The 21,085-nt window shown below is 41.2% G+C and overlaps 1 protein-coding gene across 1 annotated transcript in view; it reads right to left on the bottom strand.

The window, feature by feature from the left end:
• The window catches only part of Hs3st5 (heparan sulfate-glucosamine 3-sulfotransferase 5), a 128,118-nt gene that overhangs the window by 23,021 nt on the left and 84,012 nt on the right, over window positions 1–21,085 (bottom strand). The window lies entirely within an intron of this gene.

Genomic DNA, 21,085 nt, shown 5'->3' with positions numbered 1-21,085 from the left:
TACGTCTGACGTCAGGATGCCCAGTGATATGATATAGTTTGGTGATCAAGATATTGAGACAATTCTGACTAAGCTAATTAAGACAAAACAATAACAACTGTTCTCCCTATTCCTCCTGTGGTAAGTTCCGAGAACAACCGCAAGATGTCATCCTGACCCTGCCTGACCACCCAGTTCACCCCGCCTCTAAGGGATGTGCCAACTTAGCCCTTTCCCAGTGATTCTCCAAGGCCAGGTGCGGGGCTGGATGAGGAAGTGACCAACTGAGCAGAACAGCCCCTTGAGCAGGCCAGCCAATACCTGACCAGATCCTTTGTCCTGTGTACCACCAATGAGAATAGGCCAGCTAACTCTGTTGCTGAAGTCTGCCCTTTGTAATGAATAAAAATTGTGTGCTTTTTGGGTTTGGGATTGCCTCTCCCTGTGTGGATGAGCAACCCCACATATGTGGATTAAAAACCTTATACCTTCATGCTATTGCAATGGTCACTTTGTCAATCTGTGCTCTGTGGGTGGTGCTCCTGAGGTAGGGCCACTTTGGGGGTCTTATAACAGTAGTTAGGCTTGTTACCAAGCAGCTCCGCAAGGAGGGCAGGAATCTGTATGTCCCCTACAACCTACGCTTTTAGTGCTACTGTGACAACATGATACATTATAAGGCAAAAAGGAATGTGTCCATGCATGTACGTGTGTGTGTGTTGAGGTAAGTTGTCAATATGTAGCCCTGGGCTGGCCTGGAACTCATTAGAGATCTGCCTACCTCTTGGCTCCTGGGTGATGACATTAAAGTTGTTTGCCATCACACTGGGAAGGCAAAAGGGCTTTGAAAAATCCAACTGAAGTTACTGATTAGTTAACCTCCTGATGGAGAGATCATCCAGGTGGGACTAGAGTAATCAGAGGAGCCCTTGAATAGCAAGGGTGTTTTCTCTAGCCCACAGCAGACATGGTTAGTGTAATGGCTATCCCTGGTTGTCAACTTGACTATATCTGGAATGAGCTACAATTCAGAATTGGAAGGCTCACCTGTGATCCAGATCTTGAGGCTGGGAGATACAAGTTTCTGACCTGGATCTTGGCATGGAGATCTTGAGGCAAAGTGGCTGTGAATCCCAGGAGACCAAGGCAAGGAGATCTCTGAGTTCAGGGTTATCTGGGACAAAGGAAGTCCCAGATCCAGGCATGGTGGTACACACCTTTAATCTGGACCACACTTTCTGCTGGAGACCTACACAAAGAAGAAGGAAGATGCTCTCTCTTCCTGGCCTCTTTGCCTTGTGGAACTGAGCAACTCCTAGATCCTTGGACTTCCATTCACAGCTGCTGCTCACCACTGTTAGAGAGTTGGACTGCAGACTGTAAGTCATCATAATAAATTCCCTTACTATACAGAGACTACCCATAAGCTCTGTGACTCTAGAGAACCTTGACTAACACAGTTAGATCCAAATAAGCTAAGGCCAGATCTACTACTGCTAGCCTAATGAGGCGAAGATGTGGAGGGCAGCCTCAAGGGGCTGAGAGTGACCCCTGCCTGGCTAACAGCCAGCGAGAGAACCAGGATCTCAATCTTCAGCCACAAGGAATTGGCTTGCATGCATTCCGATAAGAGCCTAGAAGCATATTCTGCCCTGGTGTCTCCAGTGAACCTGAAACCTGACTCTAGCCTTGCGAGGCTCCCAGCATGGCATCCACCTGAGCCTGGGGGACTTCCTCACCCACAGGACTGTGATAAGCAAGAGGATGAAGGTTCCATCAAACTGGGTCGTGGGCCTTTTCTTTTCAGCAGACCTCTTTGTTAGTCATCTGCAACTTTAAAGAGAAAACAAACCACGTTGTTCTCGAAGCTTCTTTTACCGAATAGTAAGCTTAGATGAGAAAGCAAAAGCTCACATCCAAGAGCCACCCTGTACCCATAACAACGCCAGCTCTTAGGTTTAAACTTTGAAGAGAGAAGATAACGCAATTGGGCGAGCTATTGGCAGGCAAAGGTCAATTCACCGAAATGTCAAACGCTTCTCAGTGAACTGGCAGATCATTCTGCGTGACAAGTCAGCACTCCCAGTTATAATATTCAAGTCGCTGGATTCATTTTTCCTCTCAGAACAACTGACCCCTTCGTGCCTTTTCTCCAGCCAAACCCATGGCCCTCGGTGCTGACCTGTGGACTCAGAAAGGACCACCCCATCCCATGATGTTCCAGGCCTCTGTACCAAACTGTCCACGTAGCTAACAGTCGGTGTCTCCTCCTTTCTAATTTCTTGATTGGTTTCCCCACTTCATGTGTTTTCATTTTTTATAATCTTGAAAGTTTTTATTTTGAAACAGGGTCCAAGCTGGCTTCGAACTCACTTATGTGGTCTCAGATGACCCTGAACTGCTGATGCTCCCGACTCCAACTCCTCGACCCAGGCAGTAGATATGCAAATGCTTGAGATGTGAACACCTCCGCTCAGTGTGTAGAGGCTCAGTGTGCTCTCAGCTCAGTCAGTGTGAACTGGTGTCAAAGGTCAATGGCCACGGGGTGAAAGGATGGATGAGTAGATGGATGAGCACTGGGAAGTAAGCTGCTTATTGAACTCAGAGTAGTACTTTGACTGATCAAGTGGCAACGTTTTCGTTCTACCACACTTAGTGGAAAGCAAGGACGGGGAGCAATTGGTACTAATATTTAAAACACTACTTCCATCAGTTATTAACTAGCACGGAAGAGAGCCCTTTTAGCACTGGGATAGAGGCACACATGGCTTTTAGGAGTGATAAGTTTCTTCCTCCTGCTCACCTGGTTACTGTGTCTCTCGATGCTCTTATATATGCAGAAGAAAGCACAAATAGGCATTCAGTAGTCTTCCTAATAGTAATGTTTTATTTTTAATTGATTTTCCCTTTCTTTCATGTCCTGGAATATTCCATATATTTATTTATTATTTGGTATTTTATAGAGCACTCCACACACACACACACACACACACATCATCATCATCATCATCATCATCATCATCATCATCATCAAACTTCCAAAGTAAATTTCGCTTTAATTCTCACCCTGACTTTGGAATATGGCAACAAAACCTCAAAAAAGTTAACACGGATTGATTTAACATCATGAAATGCTGGGGGAATAAAAAGTGCTGAAAAGGACAGGAGTTGTGTGTTCTTCTGTATTTTTTCCAAGTATTCCGACAGCTTATTCCAGTCTTGCTTAGGGGTTTCTATCGCTGTGGTAAAATGCCATGACGAAAATCAACTTGGTTTATTTCAGCTTATAGTTCCACATCACAGTTCAAGTCGGAGAAGGGGAACTCGGCCATGACAAGAGCTTGGAGACAGGAACCTGGACCAGAACTGATGCAGAGCCCATGGAGGAAGGCTGTACTGGCTTGCTCCTCCTGGTTGAAATTTATTTATATACCACAGGACCACCTGCTGGGGGCTAGTGCCACCCACAGTGCTCAGGGCCCTCTCACATTAAAACCCATCAAGAAAATGTCCTGCTGGCAGATATTATAAGGGCATTTCTTCAACTGAAATTCCCTCCTCTCAAATGTCCCTAGCTTCTGTTTAGTTGACGGAAAATGAGCCAGCACAACCCACTAGCCCCCTTTTTATTGTTGAGTAACACACATTCATCATGGCTGAGGGAGTGGGAATGACATTTGGTCCCTGGCAAGAGGAAAGTCACGAGTTAATGGCATGATCTTAGTCACCAGCTCGTTCCTTATTCTTCTGGATATTAATTCTCTTAGAATACTGCTTTTAAGGTTAGTATATGAGGAAAGAAAATAAAGTTTACTGATTTCATTAGAAATAACAGGAACCAGAATACTTGCTAAATTATTATGTGTCTTGATGATTCTCTAGGCACTTACAGGATTCCACTGGTGGAAAAAAACATTCGCGCACATACACACGCCGCTGAGGTACTTAAGTGTGTCTCTCTTAACATCTACAACGGATTCCATTTCTCTGGTAGCACACCATCTTTTCCTGTCAGCAGCACTTTAAAAATAAGAAATTAGGAATCCCAATATTGGTGGGGAGGATGCTTTCATTGGTTTGGAAACCTAAAACATGTAGACTTCACCCTTTACCAAAGATAAGGAGACTTGATTTTGAAAGGGGAGGCTTAATTAGATTTCAAGATTTTCCTCTTTCAAAGAAAAGGCAAAAGGAATGGTGCCTGTGATTTTAAGCAAAATATATATGCAGAACAAATTAATCAGTAGTCTTAGGAGAGGTTGCAGAAGACAGGGATGTGAGTGTCTCTCACATTTTCCACCTGGATGAGGTCTTTTGCTTGTTGTTATTTCCAGGTGATTGACCTGATCTGAAAATCTGGATAATTAGTATACTTTGTAACTAATTGTATGTAAAATTGTAGCAATGTTTCCCCAGCTGTAGCTTATCCAGGGGATTTACCATGAAGTCGAAACTAGGGGCATAAAGGTTATCTCTCTCTTCACTTTCTCTCGGCATTTGCCCTTAGTTCACCGATGAAAGTGAAATGTAGAACAGGAGGCGTGGTGAGAACATAGGTTGATGGGCGTGTCAACTGTGCCAATGCAGAATTTTATTTTTCAGGTTTCGGAAGCCTTAGCAACTGTCTCCTCTCTCCTATTGAGTTACCCTGCTCTTCCCTTCCCCCTTTCTTGGGTGTGTGATGAACAGATTGAAGGTAAGTACAGATGAGATAAAGTGAGGGAATTCCAAGATAAGCATTGCTAAAGGTGAGGCTAGCTTTGTAAGGATTTATTAAATGAAAAACGAGAAGATAATAATGAAGTCATCCTGCTAATTAGCTTTAGGAGTACAATTCCCTTGTCAGCCGTGTCCTCCACTAGCCACAGGACTATTTAAGGAATGTTTATGCCAAACTTGTGTTGCAAATGTGAATACTTAGTTATTTAGAGAAAATAAAGTCATGGATACTCTCATGGTACAGAAAGAAGCATGCTTTCTGTTCAGGGGGGTCTAATGAGAAAACCACTTTGTATTTTTGTCCCTATTTATTTTCCAATCCTTCAGGGACTAGGTGATATTTAACAATGAAACAAGTAGCGTTCCCATGTCTAATTAAGATTTTCTTGTAGGATTAATAAGTCATGTCTCATTAGACTGATGAACTGGAAGTCTTAATCTACACCTTGGCATGCTAATTTTGAAATGTTGTTTGCAGATCAGTACTGAAGGATGTGGATCAAACGGTTTGACTGAGTCACTGAGTCTTCAGATGCCACGGTCACATGGCTGATTCGAATGTCGCTCTCACCTTCAAATGTTCCCTAGTGTCATTCCAGAAGAATTCAGCACTGGCCTTAGACGACTGCCAGAGAAAGCTACAATCATGTCGTTTCCAGCAGTGAAAGTCGAAGCATCTATCATTCTTTCTCTGTGATTTTCTATGATGACTTTTTCCCCCCCTCTCTCATATGGGGGAACTCATAAAATAGCCAGAGTCTAACTAGCATAGAAGAATCATATTAGTTTTTTAATGGAGACAGGCGGGAAGTTCTGCAACCACACCTGTGCTGACTTTCTCTGAGAGGGGTGGACTTGATTTCAGTGACACAGCGGAAGGTTAAAAACAACAACAACAACAAAAACCACAACCACAACCACAACAACAACAACAACAACAACAACAGCGATATATTTCAAAGTTATATTTAGCTGACAACGCCCTGAATGGCTCCCCCATTGTTCTTCAAGATGACACTGATTCAATAAGCCAAAAAAATTGGCTGTTTGGAGAGGAAAGCAAAACAGAGTGTTATTTCCTGGATTCTAATCATGCCGTCATAAAATTGACAAGCAGGGCTAGATGGTCTCCTAAGTGGATTCTCGTTTTAGAATACTCTTTCTTTAGTGAACTAATTTGTGCCTAGCTCCAGGAAGCCAAACGTCTTTTCTTTGCTGGTATATCCCCCGTGCACTGCCTATGGTAGGTTCTTCATGCAGATTTGTTAAGCAACTGAGCGGGGCAATATCTGCTTTGTAATTGCCAGGGCCAGCCGAGCCTTTACGATGAGCTCAACCCTAGGAAACCTCTCATTAACGAGTTCACGCCAGCGTTTGGGAAATTAAAATAAATAACCTGGGACGGAGCGTGCCTGTTCTGTCTGCGTTAAATTAGTGACGAATGTGGCAAGTTTGGGGGAATCCTCAGAGGTTGGTGGACGTTGTGCAGACCTCATGACAGATTGGGCTGTAGGAACAAATTCTGGATTGTCAACTTGACCTTTGATTGTCATGGTGATTTACAAATCACCGTGAGTACAGATTTCTGGGCATATTCATGAATGATTATCTAGGTTAGATTTACTGTGACCAGAAGACCAACCACAAGTATGGAAGGTACCATGGTATGGCCTGGGACTGAAGACTAAATGAAAAAGAGGAAGTGAGCTGAAGGCAGGCATTCATGTCCCTGCTTCTTGCCTGAGGATGCACTGAAACCAGTACCTCACCCTGTTACCCTGACTCCTGGTCATGAAGGACGGTACCATCAGGCAGCTAACCACCAAAACCAACCTGTCCTTCATTACGTAGCTTTAGGTATTTGATCACAGAAACATACAAATTCCTACAAGTCGGAATTTGGTAGCCATATCGGTTTTGATACCTGGAAAAATAAAAAAAATCCAATATATATGTACATATATATATGTGTATATATGTATACTTGTGTATATATGTGTAGATACGTGTATATATGTGTATATACATGTGTGTATATATGTATATGTATGTACATATATATGTATATATATGTGTATATATATATATATGTATATATATATCTTACCAGGTGCCTGGCATTTCATATATACATAATCACATTTTGTTTTTATAACCTCGTGAGACTGATGTGACTTTCCACATTTGACAGAGCGTAGGCATGGGTAAACTTACCAATAAGTCTAATGTCACGGAGTAAACACGAGGTGGAGTTGAATTTGAGCTGCCTGGCATCCAGTGCTCTGAGTGAACTTCTGCATACACTGTGCTGCCTAAACACAAAATCCTCTCCATTCCTGAAGAGCGATGATCTGAGGCGCGATGCTGAGTGCGCTGGGCACACATATATCTCCCAACTTCGCTCCTCCCACGGAGGCTGAGAACCTTCCTACCCTGAACTTCATTGGCTTTCTAGGGTTTTGTGTTTAGGATGCTTTGTTCTGCGTCTTTGTTTGTGTGACTCTTTTATATCTGTTCAAGACAACTCTCCTGGCAGTGTCGATTCTGACTTTTGGATGTCAAAATATCCTTGCTCGTTTTACCCCTCATTTCCTCCTGAGTTCTGGCTCTGGCTTGCCCTCTACTTTTGTGTATGGCCATGGATCTGCTTTGTGCTTCTCCCTTTCTGCTGTCTCCACTGGTGACCTAGCTTCTTCACTCTACTATATCCAGATCTTGTATCTTAAGTCAATTGTGGGAAGAGGATCACAGGCAACCCAAGGTGGGGGCTACTAGCTGAGCCACGCTAAGGAAACAGAAATAAGTTTGCCTTAGGGAGGAGATGAAGAGATGGCTTGGTTTGTGATATGGCTCCAGCCACATATGTAGCAGTGGATGGACTTGTTGGACATCAAAGAGAGGAGAGGCCCTTGGTCTTGGGAGGGCTCAATGCCCCAATGAAGGGGAACATTAGGGCAGGGAGCAGGAATGGGTGGGAGAGTAGGGGAGCATCCTCATAGAAGCAGGGGGGGGAGAGGGAGGGAAAGATAGGGAGTTCCTGGAGGGGAAACCGGGAAAGGGGGTAACATTTAAAATGTAAATAGATAAAATACCCAATAAAAAAAGAATAGAAATATCAGCTAGGGAAATAGCTCTCGTGGTAGCTAACATCTCATACCCCATTGCTGTGGAATGAAGAGTAAACAGGCAGATTCTAGAGGATCTGGCTATCCAGTTGGCTCAAGACAGTAAGGTCCAATTTCATTGAGACTATGTCTCAAGGAATAAAGGAGGAAGTGATTGAAGCACAGACCTAGTGTCAACCTCTGTTTGCAAGGACAAGTACACCCTCCTTCCCACAAGAAAATGCTAAACACAATCACACACACACACACACACACACACACACACACATACAAACACACATACATATGAGGGGGAAAATGGACATAAGAAGCTGGGTGTGGTGACTTGTCTTAGGGTTTTTTATTGCTGTACAGCGACACCATGACCACAGCACCTCTTATTTTTCTTGGATATTTTATGTACTAACATTTCAAATGTTATCCCCTTTGCCCCCTCTCCTATACCTCCCGGTCCCTCCCCCTGCTTCTATAAGGATGCTCTCATTCCCATCCATCTGCTCCAACCTCAACGCCCTGCCTTTACCCTACATTGGGGAAACAAGCCTTTACAGGACTAAGGGTTTTTCCTCCCATTGATGATGGACAATGCCATCCTCTGCCACAAATGTAGCTGGAGTCATCAGTCCCTCCATGTGTACATATGGTGGGGTTTGGTTGGTTGATATTGTTGTTTTTCCTATGGTGTTGCAGATCCCTTCAGCCCCTTCAGTCTTTTCTCTAACTCCTCCATTGGGGTCCCCTTGTTCAGTCCAATGGTTAGCTGTAACCATCCTCATTGGTATTAGTAGAACTCTGGCAAAGCCTCTCCGGAGACACCCATATCTAGCTCCTGCCAGCAAGCACTTCTTGGCTTCAGCAATAGTGACTGGGTTTGGTGGCAGCATATGGAATGGATCCCCAGGTAGGGCAGTTTTTGGATGACCTTTGCTTCAGTCCCTGTTCTACTCTTTGTCCCTGTATTTCCTCCTGTGAGTATTTTGATCTCCCTTCTAAGAAGGAATAAAGCATCTACATTTTGGTCTTCTTTCTTCTTGGACTTCATATGATCTGTGAATTTTTTCTTAGGTATTCCAAACTTTTGGGCTAATATCCCCTTATCAGTGAGTGAATACTGTTTGTGTTCTTTTGTGCCTGGGTAAGCTCACTCAGGATGATATTTTCTAGTTCTATCAATTCTATTCTACTGATCTACCTGCCTGTCTCTGTACCAATACCATGCAGTTCTTATCACTATTGCTTTGTAATATAGCTTGAAGTCAGGGATGGTGATTCCACCAGAAGATTTTTTATTGTTGAGAATAGTTTTCACTACCCTGGGATTTTTGCTGTTCCAAATGAATCTGCAAATTACTCTTTCTAATTCTATGAAGAATTGAGTTGGAATTTTAATGTGGATTGCATTGAATTTATAGATTGCTTCCAGCAAGATGTTGATTTTTACAATATTAATCCTACCAATCCATGGGCATGGAGGTTCTTTCCATTTTCTGTGGTTTTCTTTAATTTCTTTCTTCAGAGACTTAAAGTTCTTGTCATACAGATTTTTCACTTGCTTGGCTAGAGCCACACCAAGATATTTTATATTATTTGTGGTATTGTGAAGGGTGTCATTTCCCTAACTTCTTTCTCAGCCTTTGAGTAGAGAAAGGATACTAATTTGTTTGAGTTAATTTTTATATACAGCCACTTTGCTTAAGTTGTTTATCAAGTTTAGGAGTTCTCTGGTGTAATTTTTGGGGTCATTTAAGTATACTATCATATGCAAATAGTGATATTTTTACTTCTTCCTTTACAATTTGTATTCCTTTGACCTCTTTTGCTGTCTAACTGCTCTGGCTAGGATTTCAAGCAGTATATTGAATATGTAGGGAGAGAGTTGGCAGCCTTGTCTAGTTGCCTTGTTTCTGGCTTTAGTGGGATTGCTCAAAGAGTCAATAAAACCAGGAGCTGGTTCTTTGAGAAAATCAACAATATAGATAAACCCTTAGCCAGTCTAAGCAGAAGGCAGAGAGATAGTATCCAAATCAACAATATGAGAAATGAAAAGGGAGACATAACAGAAACTGAGGAAATTCAAAAAATTATCAGATCTTACTACAAAAGTCTATACTCAACTAAAACGGAAAATCTGGAGGAAATGGACAATTTTCTAGACAGATACCAAGTACAAAGTTAAATTAGGATCAGATAAACCATCTAAACAGTGCCATAATCCCTAAAGAAATAGAAGCAGTCATTAAAATCTCTCAACCAATAAAAGCCTAGGATCAGATCAAGTTAGTGCAGAATTCGATCAGACCTTCAAAGGAGGCCTAATACCAATACTCTCCAAACTATTCTACAAGATAGAAACAGAAGGAGCACTACCTACTTCATTCTTTGAAGCCACAATTATGCTTATACTAAACTACACAAAGACCCTACAAAGAAAGAGAAATTAAGACCAATTTCCCTCATGAATATCGATGCAAAAACACTCAATAAAATTCTCACAAACCGATTCCAAGACCACAGCAAAACAATTGCTAACCATGATCAAGTAGGCTTCATCCCAGGGATGCAAGAATAGTTCAATATATGGAAATCCACCAGTGTAATCAACTATATAAACAAACTCAAGGAAGAAAAAAAACACACGATTATTTCATTAGATGTGGAGAAAGCATTTGACAAAATTCAATACTCCCTCATGATAAAAGTCTTGGAAAGATCAGGAATTCAAGGCCCATGTCTAAACATAGTAAGAGCAATATACAGCAAACCAGTAGCCAACCAAACTAAATGGAGAGAAACTTGAAGCAATCCCACAGCAACTCTTCAGAAGGAAAACATTTAATTGGGGCTGGCTTACAGCTTCAAAGGTTTAGTCCATTATCATCATAGCAGGAAGCAAGGCGGTGCTTAGGCAGACATGGTGCTTGAGAAGGAGATGAAAGTTCTCCATCTTGATCCACAGGCAGTGGAAAAGGATTGTGTGTCACACTGGCAGTAGCTTGAGCATAGGAGATCCCAAAGTCCACCCCAACAGTGGCACACTTTCTCCAACAAGGCTACACTTCCTAACAGTGACACTCCCTAGGGGCCAAGCATTCAAACACATGAGTTTACAGGGGCCATTTCTATTCAGACTACCACATGGAGCATACCTGTAATTTTGGCCATTTGAAGGTTTAGGTGGAAGGACCGACAATGAGTTCAAGGCTAAGCTGGGCAGCCTAGTTCCAGGCTAGACAGGGCTTTGGGATTCGATCTCATCACACAAGAAAACGAACAAAACAGGAAGTAATATTTAAAAGGCAATTATATTTAGACAGTTCTTCAGAAAGGTTAAACTTGAGTGCATGTATGACAAGGTAGGAATTGGAGTCCAGGTTCAAATGCATGAATAAAAATCCAGAAAAAGCCCAATTATGTTGAAGAAAATATGGTTCCTTAACAGCACTGACAGAGGTACAAGGAAAGATGAGAGTAAGGATACCAGATAGGGGACTGAATCTGATTTATCCAGACCAGATACACGTACAGCATGCTAGGTAGCAGCTAGGTGAAGAGATGTGCAAATGGAGAACAAGGGATGAGTAGAGGAATATTTTTTAAGAAAAAGTCAGTAGGGCCATGTAAAAAGAGAGTAAGATTATGGATGCTACTAATTTTGAAAAAGATTTTGCTTTCTTGGGGAACATTCAGAACAAGGTGCATAAGGAAAGATCAACCAGTTCAAGCATTGCACTAAATGTCTTCAGCCAGTAAGACCTCACTGGGTGGGAGGAAGCAAACAGGGTCAGCACATGTAGCTACGATGTCATTTGGGGTTAACTATTCTTGGATTTTCTTCTTTTCAGTTTCAAAGCCATGAGCTGAGATTTCTCAAAAGTATATCAAATTTCTGGAAGACAAACTTTTATTGAAACATACAATAGAACCCTTTTTGTACAGGTATTAAATATAAAAAAATGGAGTTATTTTTTACCTCTTCCTGAAATGGTAGATAATATTTGAGTTATACATTTTATCGTATTAATCTTAAACATGTGGTGATGGTCCATGTTAAAGTGTAATGGAATTTTCTTGGAGGTTGGTGGTCCCTTCCCTCAGAAACACTACATTCTATAAACATGAACAGAACCATGGAGTATTGGGGTAATGCTAATCTTTTTGTATACCCCTCATTCCTTGAATATGGGTGTGACCTATGTACCTGGACAATAGAACATGATAGGGTATCACTAGTCATTTTATAATATTGTGTGCAATTTTATCTCTAATCGACTTGAATTAGTCTTCTTCTTTGTTTCTGACTTTGTAAAAGAAAGTTTAAATGGACCTTTAGCTGTAGGAATCTAAGTGCGGTCAACAATCATGTGAGCACAGATGGAAGTCTTACCCATAGTTTAGATGAGAACCAAGTCCTGGGCCAATGCCTGGCTGGCAGTCCTGTGAGAGTCTGAAGCAGGGACCCCAACTAGACCATGTCTAGGATTGCCTCAAATTCAAGATCTTCTTGTCTCTGCCTCCTAAGTGACAGGTGTGTGGGACTACATTTAATGATGCCTGGGTTTTTAGCTGTAACAGGTGCAGAGCTTTCTTAAGCAGGATAGAAAATCAGTATGATTTGGTTTGGTCCGCCCTCTTTTGTTGCTCTGTAAACAGTAAGAAGAGACTTTCATGCTGAGATTCATAAGTCATTCTGGATTTCTCTCTGTCACTTAGGACAAACACACAGCGTCTAAGTGCTCTGCATTCTCCCAGACCTGGCTTCTTACTTGTGTCTTCTTTTCTATGCTGCGTAGAAATTTCTCCTCCAAAGAAGTGAGATTCAGACCTTACAATCCATGCCTTTCTTCAAGGCTGAAAGGCTATGAGAGGCTCATGTGAATCCACGCAGGGAGACGGAGAGAAGTGGGAGCTTTGTCAAAGACAGAAGAATGCGGGATGGATGGGATGGTGACCTGAGGCAGGGTAGTGTTTGGGCCTTTGCTCAGTCCCAGTTAATTCCACTGTTGCTCAGTCCATCAGTGGTTCAGAAATTACCTTGCTTTACTGCAGGTGCACTTTAAAAACTTATGTACCACTTCCTGCCTGAAATAAGTGTTAACCCCAGCTTAGATCATCTGCTCTCCCTTGTCCTACACTAATTTCCTAAAACGAAAATCTGACTGATCGTACAATATTTCCCAGTGGCATCCAAAATAAATGAATCCACCCCAGTGTTGCGCTCAGAGGTTTTCCTTAGTCAGGGTGGCCGTTGTACCTCTTGACAGATTTCCTGTGCTATGCAGTTACCACACAGTCTACGTTTCTATAAGGCCCAGTCAAAATTCATGCTCTTTCCGGATTTGTATTCTTTCTAAAGTTGTTCCTCCCATGAAATATGCTCTCACTCGTCATGTGTCAGCCCAAGCTCACCTTACTCTTTATGAGCATACAGAAAGCCTCAGAAAGAGGCCACATTTTTTTTTAAAAGTAGCAAATTTCTACATGGCTTCTGAGGTGACCAGGAGATGAGAAAGGATTCCAAGATGTCAGCAACTGAGCATTTGCACAGCTGAAGGTGTTCTGGCTACATTTTTTCTTGCTACATTCTTGCCAATGAGTGTGAAAGGGGAAGGACGTCAGCATGGGCTAGGTAACTAAGTCCTCTGAGTATGTTTAGATATGAAAAGTGAGCTAACTGATTAGTCAGGAAAAGAATCAACCAAAGCTGAAAATTAACTAGAAATGGAGGTGCCACTAGGGGGCTGTCTCATATCCTACAAGTTCTGACCAACGGGGCAACGAAATCCTGACAAATGGCTCTGTGACTGAGAGTATATGCCTTAGTCACATTACCATTTGCATGGTCCCATAAAGCCTGAATATGGAACTTTATTATTTGAAGGTTTGCTAGTGTTGAGAATGCGTTTGGGCTAATTAATTTAGCAATGCAATGTAAATATGACCCTGACAGAGAATGAAGCACTGCTGTATTGCACCCAGTCTCTTTGGCACAATAAAAACAAAACAAAACAAAAAACAAGCTTCATCTAGCTCCTGATTACTTTTCTTCCTGAGTAACGCAAAGTAAAACAATTAAAAACTTTCCCACCAGGATAATTCTGCCACATCAGTGAGTCCTTATTTGAAACACTCTTTATGGATATGAAATATTGATGAATCAGCATATTGAGACATATAAACCTATATGCAATTGAGGATTGAGGATGAGTAAAACTCATATGCAATGAGTTTTAAGACAGATGCAGCACCGGGTGAAATAAGTTATGGAACACTGGATCCTGTGTATTTGGGAAAAGGGTAACATGCTATGAAGAGTATTTCTCACCTGTTCTTAAGCAACTCAAAAGAAAAGTGTGTTTTAAACATTTCTCCCTACAGCATTTAATCATATTTATGGTATTTGTTACTACTAAGGATGAACTATTGGCTATTTATTTTCCATTCTATATTATGATTTATGTTTGTTTCCACAGATTTTCAAATTATAAGAATAATTCACTGTTACTATTCTAAAATCTTGTAGCACAAATACATATTTAGAAACTGTGCATAGAATTATGGAGTGTCCTTTGTCCTCCGGAAAGTGTGAATTTGTAAAATTGAATAAATCAAGGTTATTTAAAGCCAGGCGATATTGGAGATGAGAAAGGAAAGGCAATTTTCCCTGGATTTTCTTTTTAAATTATTTTTCTTTATTGCAGAATCTACTTATATTCTTTTTTTTGAGTTTGTTAATTACTAACAATTTCCATATTGAATTTAACTCTATTCATAATGAAAAAAAAGCCCTAGGGTAAATTTTTTAGTTTGGTAAATGATTCTTTTTTTCACATGTGAGTTTGTGTAGTATCTATGTGTGTGTACATGTTCACATGTGGGAGTGCATGGTGTGTTCATGTCCACAAATGCAAATGTGTGTATGGTGTGCATTTGTGTATGTGCATTCACATGTGTGAGTATGTGTGTGTGCAGGTTCATATGTGCAAGTGTTTGTTCACATATACTAGCCTATGTATATGTGTTCATATATGAATATTCAGATGTATGAGTGTCTGCTGTGCATGTACATATATTTTCATGTGTGTATATGTGTGTTGTGTATATTCATGCTCCCATTCAGATTAACAGGTGAAAGTGTGGGTATGGTCTATGCATGTGTGTATGAATGTTCACTTGTTCAAGTGTGTGCATGTGTGTGTAATGTGTATGCATGTTTGCATGTGGGAGAGTGATGTGTGTGTATGTATGTATGTTCACATGTGGGAGTGTGCTTGCATGTGTGTGTCTATGTGTGTATGTATGTATATGTTCATGCATGTGGAGACCAGAAGTTGATGCTGATTATCCTCCATGATCATTCCTTATTTAATTTAATTTAATTAATTAATTTATTTTTTACTGAGGTAGGCTGTTTTAACTCAGCACTTTCAGATTTGGCTGGTCTAGGTAGCCAGCTTCCACTTGGAGTCCTGTCTCTGGCTTTGAGCATGGGACTGACCATAGAGGCTTCCAGCATTTATATAGGTATTGGGGATCTATATTCTGGTTATTTTTGGTTTATGTGCTTGTATTTGGTTCTAGTTTTACAAAGACCAATGTAAGACACTTGTGTGCCACCTTCTCCAGTCCTTTAAAATATGAACATGTGTTCCAGAAGAAAGGCTTGGGATTAAGTAGCAGCAGATGCTTTCAAACTCGGACTTTCTGACAATCAAGTACAAATACTAAAATATTCAAAGTGGCTCATAGGTGGGATTGTGATCTCTTGCTTAAGCTGGAATGCTTTTTTTCCTGGCTGTTCTCTTGATAAAATCTGGGTATTATAATGCCACACAGACAGGCAAACTGCCTGCTCAAACAAATTTTCCACTTGCTAACATAAGTCAAAATAAAAAGTTGAGGCAGCTAGCTCAATCTTTGGAAGCACAAGGTGGACATTACATCTGATGACAGAAATAAATGTCTAACCACTGGTTGATACTGTACCACATACATATATGCATTTACCAACTGCATGTACCAACTGCATGTACGCTACACTGTAGAATATTTTTCATTCATTGTCTCAGACACATCTGAACATAGTACTTTGAAACAACATTTATAGACTAAGTGTTAGAGAAGGAAAACTAACCATTATTTGACAAATGGCTATATTAAGCAGCCATGCCAATCATAACAACAAAGGAAAAGTATTCTAATCCTGAACAGGATTTTCTGACTTAACTTGAGAGTTTATGTTGAAATGAATAGCTGTAATGTCGTGCACACTTACTTTGGTGGTTTTGAAATGAAGAGTCACAACATGAGTTAGTGTTCCAAGAAGGAGAATTCATCTTATATTTATATATAGGCATACATATACATAAGACCATCACACACACACACACACACACATACACACACACACGTACAAACATGTACACACACACAGAGACACACACATATAAACATGCTCACACACACACACATACCAACATGCACACACACACACACACACAAAACATGCACACACACACACACACACACACACACACACACACACACACACACACACACACACGATGGATCCGATGGTGCCTTTCTCTTCTAATTGTTTTGAAACCATGTACTTCCGATACCACAGTGAATGGCAATCCACGGTCTCCACCTTACTGGAGCTGACTGTGCTCTAGGAGTATTTACAGCTATGCATGACCACAAATGTAGCAGCAGGACAAGAGGCAAAGTGGCCGGTCTAGCATTCATGACAGGAAAATTTGCCTGGCCCTGGCTTCCTTCTTTTTGCTGTAGAATCACTCTTCTTCCCAGCCCCAGGGACATCCTGAAGATCCACTATAAGCTGTGGCATATTAGTTAATTACAAGGCCAGCAAGTTCTTCTTGTCTTACGAGCTACATGCTAATTGCCAGTGTCTTAAGAGAGGGGCCTATTCTAAACGTTCCACCAACTTAGGTCATGCGTTGCACCCTCTGTCTCCCCAGCTTCTAGAAATGAATGATCGTCTGAAATTTTCTACACACCCAGCAGCTCCACACCAAAAACTTTGCAAATTATAGAACCGAGACTATTGCCAAGATCCTGGGCTAATCAGGAACAACAAAAAAATAATCCCTTTGAAAATTGAAATTTTCTTTGTGAGTAAGTGCGTTAGGCCCCTAGATCAAAATAGATGGATTTAGGTTTCCAAGCTACTGCGAAGGGGATGGCCGGACTCCTTATAGGTTTATTAGGGTTTCCTCTAATCCCAGTAGTTATTACAAATAATCCACACATATTGGTGGGTGATGACCTCTCTCGTCTTCACACTGATTTCCCATTCTAATTGCCTAATATTGCAGAGTACATCTTGCCCAGCCTTGCCTACCGAGTAGAAATCCCTACAGATCTGACCCAAAGCTTCGTGATTATAATAACTCCTGGCCTTTTGTTCTATCATTAGTCAATATTTGCAAGTGCCGTAACCCATGAATAAGGCACAGCTTGGGAAAGGTCTATCAGAGAAGAAAAAATAGGACTGTCTTTGTGGTTTCTAACCTATGCTGTCTTTGGCCTTTACTGTAGTTGTCTATGAACAGCAGCCTCTAAAAGTAAAATTATTCCTCTATAGTGGTTTCTGTCTTGAGACACGAGACAGAAAATCTTATATTAGAAAAAATATGTATTATGAGCCAAGTACAACAGGCTAATTGTCAACTATGTAGCTCGCACCTATTCTCACACATACTCTTCCCTCTGACACACATACTTTTCATTTTCTCCTCTGTTTCTCCCGAACGCAGGAACTCTGGGCCATTTCTTTCAAACAGAGACTGCAGACGATGGACTGACATTCTACCATACCTCCGTTAAAGAGAGCATTTTTGATGTCTGGACATGTGTAGTCTTGTGGAAAAGAATCTTATTTCTCTCATAGACAAGAGCAGCAGTATGGCTAGCCGTATTTCCCCAGAGATGGCCTGATTTAAAAAAAAAATCGATATCAACTCTTGACACATTTTCATTTACATCAGCACATGACTTTCAGTCAGGGCACAAATCAATAGGCAGCTTTTAACACGACTCAACTCCTCCTTCCTATCTCGCGGCAGGCCATTTGCCTTAACATACCATGCTTCTTCAGGAGAAAGTTTAACTGTTTTTTTTTTTCTATGACTAATCACAACGGTCTAAACTGCAACATTAATCACATGACCATTTCTTCATCACCACTCACAGCCAATTGACTTTTTACTTAGCGAAACCATTTTCAGACAGTGACAGTTATTCTCAAAGGGTCAAGGGGCAAGGGTAAAAGAAATATCTAGTTCTAAAACACACACAAATACACACACATACACACACACACACACATATATATGTATATATATCTCTCTAATATATATATGGATATATATGTATATGTGTGTATTATATACATATATATGTATGTGTGTGTATAACGTATACATATATATGTGTATCTATATCTATATCTATATCTATATCTATCTATATATATATCTCATATGGTTTCTTAGGGTAACACTATACCAGGCAGTCATTACAAGCTTCAGACTTTGTGGGAACTATCTGCAGACAAGGTAGAGACATAGACTTGTTTAAAATGAAAGTGTTACCAAGGGTCCTGGTATTTGCTCTAAAGACAATTAACCCATTCCTTTCTTTAAGCTACAAGTTGTAAAGGGTCACTCATGATTGGCAGTGTGTTCTCTCTGACTTTCGAAAGTGAATTCTTTTCTTCTTTTGATTTTTTTCAAGCTAGCTTAAAAATTCACTTAGATCTGATGCCACGTGAGCCCGGCAACCTCGGCAGTATTGGCAGTCTTCAGTAAGTGTAACAAGTAGTTCATTACTGTAGTAACTCGGTTTTCTAAATAATGAATCAAATTCCTACATTATTCAGAACCCACAACGGGGTCATTACGCTGAATAGGCAGGGCCTTGCCGAGGTTTACAGCATCTTTATCTAGGGCAGTTCCCCAGCACCAAAGTAGCATGTTTTAAAAATATATGAAAAGACAACCTCCTGAATCACACCACCTTCTATTTGCAACAGTATCTTTTAAGAGTGCAGCGGTTCAGTAAGACGTCCGTCCCCTCTGATGCTCCCCCCCAGAGCACTCTGTTGATGAGCGCTGATTGCGGAATGCCCCTCCCGTGGCTTTGCAGTCCCGTAAGTACGTAAAAGGAACAAAGCTATCTCTAGGAGGGAAAACTGGGGGTGTTTCCTCTGCTGCCTCCCTGTTCTGGCTCACGTATGAACTTCTAGTCTTGCATATAGCTGTATTTAGCCCATCCGGCATCTGGTTTGGGACATTTTGCAGGACACAAGCTGTTTGGACTCTGTGAGAATATGGCATTGAAATGGAGCGGATCTGTTGACATCGGGAGCGCCCACTGCTGCTCCTTGTTTATCTTCTTGTCTTTCCAAACCAGAGAATGAGCACTGCTGTTCTAGATGTTTGGACATCACCATGACAGGGACTTTGTGCCTGGGCACCTTGCCTGCACGAAGGAAGATGATGGCTGAGGTAACTCAAGGTGACAAACCTTAACTGCTATAACTGCTCCCTAGGAATTACGTATTACACATCTGGCCTCGGGATTTATGTGTTATTTATTTCCCCATTTGGAAAGCTCAGTTTAGGGCACTCAGTGCATGTGTCTGAAAGTCACACACCATACGCTTGCTTCAACTCAGTCGTTAAAGTTGTATCACCATGCCAACATGCCTCATCGCAGCTCGTAGCTATGTGTAAGAAGTCTGCCTACTTAAATAGGCAGTTTTGAAAACTTTTGGAACTGCAGAATGTGCAAGGCTCCCTTTCCTCTGGGAAACGGGAGTAGTCAGCCCAAGATGGATACCTTTTAAAAGCCCAACTCAAATTTTTCTTGGGATTGCACACTTCCAGATGCCTGAGTTATTCTGAAGGCTTTTTAAAACAGTCTTCAGATCACCTTAACAACCAGTGCTGCCCTTGTAGGCAGAGTGAATATGTTTGGAAAAGAACCAAATAGCATATACTGCTGCCTCAGTCTTTGATGGCTTCCATTCTTATCCCTGAGCCTTGTGATTTATTTCTCTATTAAGACCTTCTTATGTAGCAACATTTAAGAGGCATGATACAGTGACGTTTTTAGACACTTAATAAACATTTATTAATTTTAACATGCTTTGAAAGTATATAATAAAAATACCAATCTATGATTTTATGAATATTAGCTTTTGGATGAGACTGAAAATAGTACAAAGGGCAAAAACAGTTGGGCTGATTTAAAGCGAAAGAAGTTTTCGGTAAAGATTTAGTTTGTGTGTGTGTGTTTTCGTATGTGCACCACATGCTTGCAATGGCTGCAAAGGCCAGAAGAGGGCAGTAGAGCCCTTGGAATTGGAGGTACAGGTGGTTAGTTATGCCACCATGAAAAATAATGCTGCACAAATCAGGGTGGGGTTTTTGACTTTGACTTTAAAAATATAGGGATTTCTTTATATCATTCAAACCTCATGGCAAGCAAGTGAGAGGGCGTGGAACTGTACTCCACTTCCTCCAACCCTTACTGAGAGCTGGAGAGACGTGTGCATCCAGATACCCAGTGAACCTTTCCCTTCTGGTGAAGAAGTTTACATGGAAGTCAGGTGCTATGAGAATTCACTGTCTCTTTCCTGAGCACAGAATAAATTAGCGCTGACTCTATTTTAACTCCAGTCCCACAGCTACTATACTGTGGGCATTTTCTATGTCTGCCCAGCATTAGCCTTTCCCAGGATTCCTCTAAACTCCACTACTCTCTTGGGTCTGCACTTGACCTCATGTCAACAGATTTCTTCAGAACTCATGGGCAAGACTGACTTCATTTTAGTACTCCACTAGGTTTTATTTGGCTCTGTGGAGGGCAGAGCATGCTCTATGGAAACCAGAGGTGTTTACTTGGAAAAGTCAGTTCTGCTTTCCTGGCAGCCACTGATCTTTGACAAGTGTCTACACAAAGAAAAAGAGAGCATTTTTGTCACTCAGATTACTCACAGACTGAAGTTCATGTCATCATAGCATTTTTGAGGCTTTAAAGGTTATCTTCCCCAGCTCAGACTTAGTTTACATCCAAACCTTATTTTCACCTTTGATTCCATTCCCTTTGAAACCATAACAGATCTTAGAGTGCGTACTCTGCAATCCTGCTCATTCCTACAATCCTCAAGAGCATTATCCAAAATCTCCATGTCAGAGACAGAGGCAAGAAGAGTCTGTGTGAATAACATCGAG

Source organism: Rattus rattus, chromosome 18, assembly GCF_011064425.1.
Source record: "Rattus rattus isolate New Zealand chromosome 18, Rrattus_CSIRO_v1, whole genome shotgun sequence".
Classification (NCBI taxonomy): Eukaryota; Metazoa; Chordata; class Mammalia; order Rodentia; family Muridae; genus Rattus; species Rattus rattus.
The sequence above is the reverse complement of the archived record's forward strand: the minus strand, read 5'-3'. Positions and strand labels throughout refer to the sequence as shown.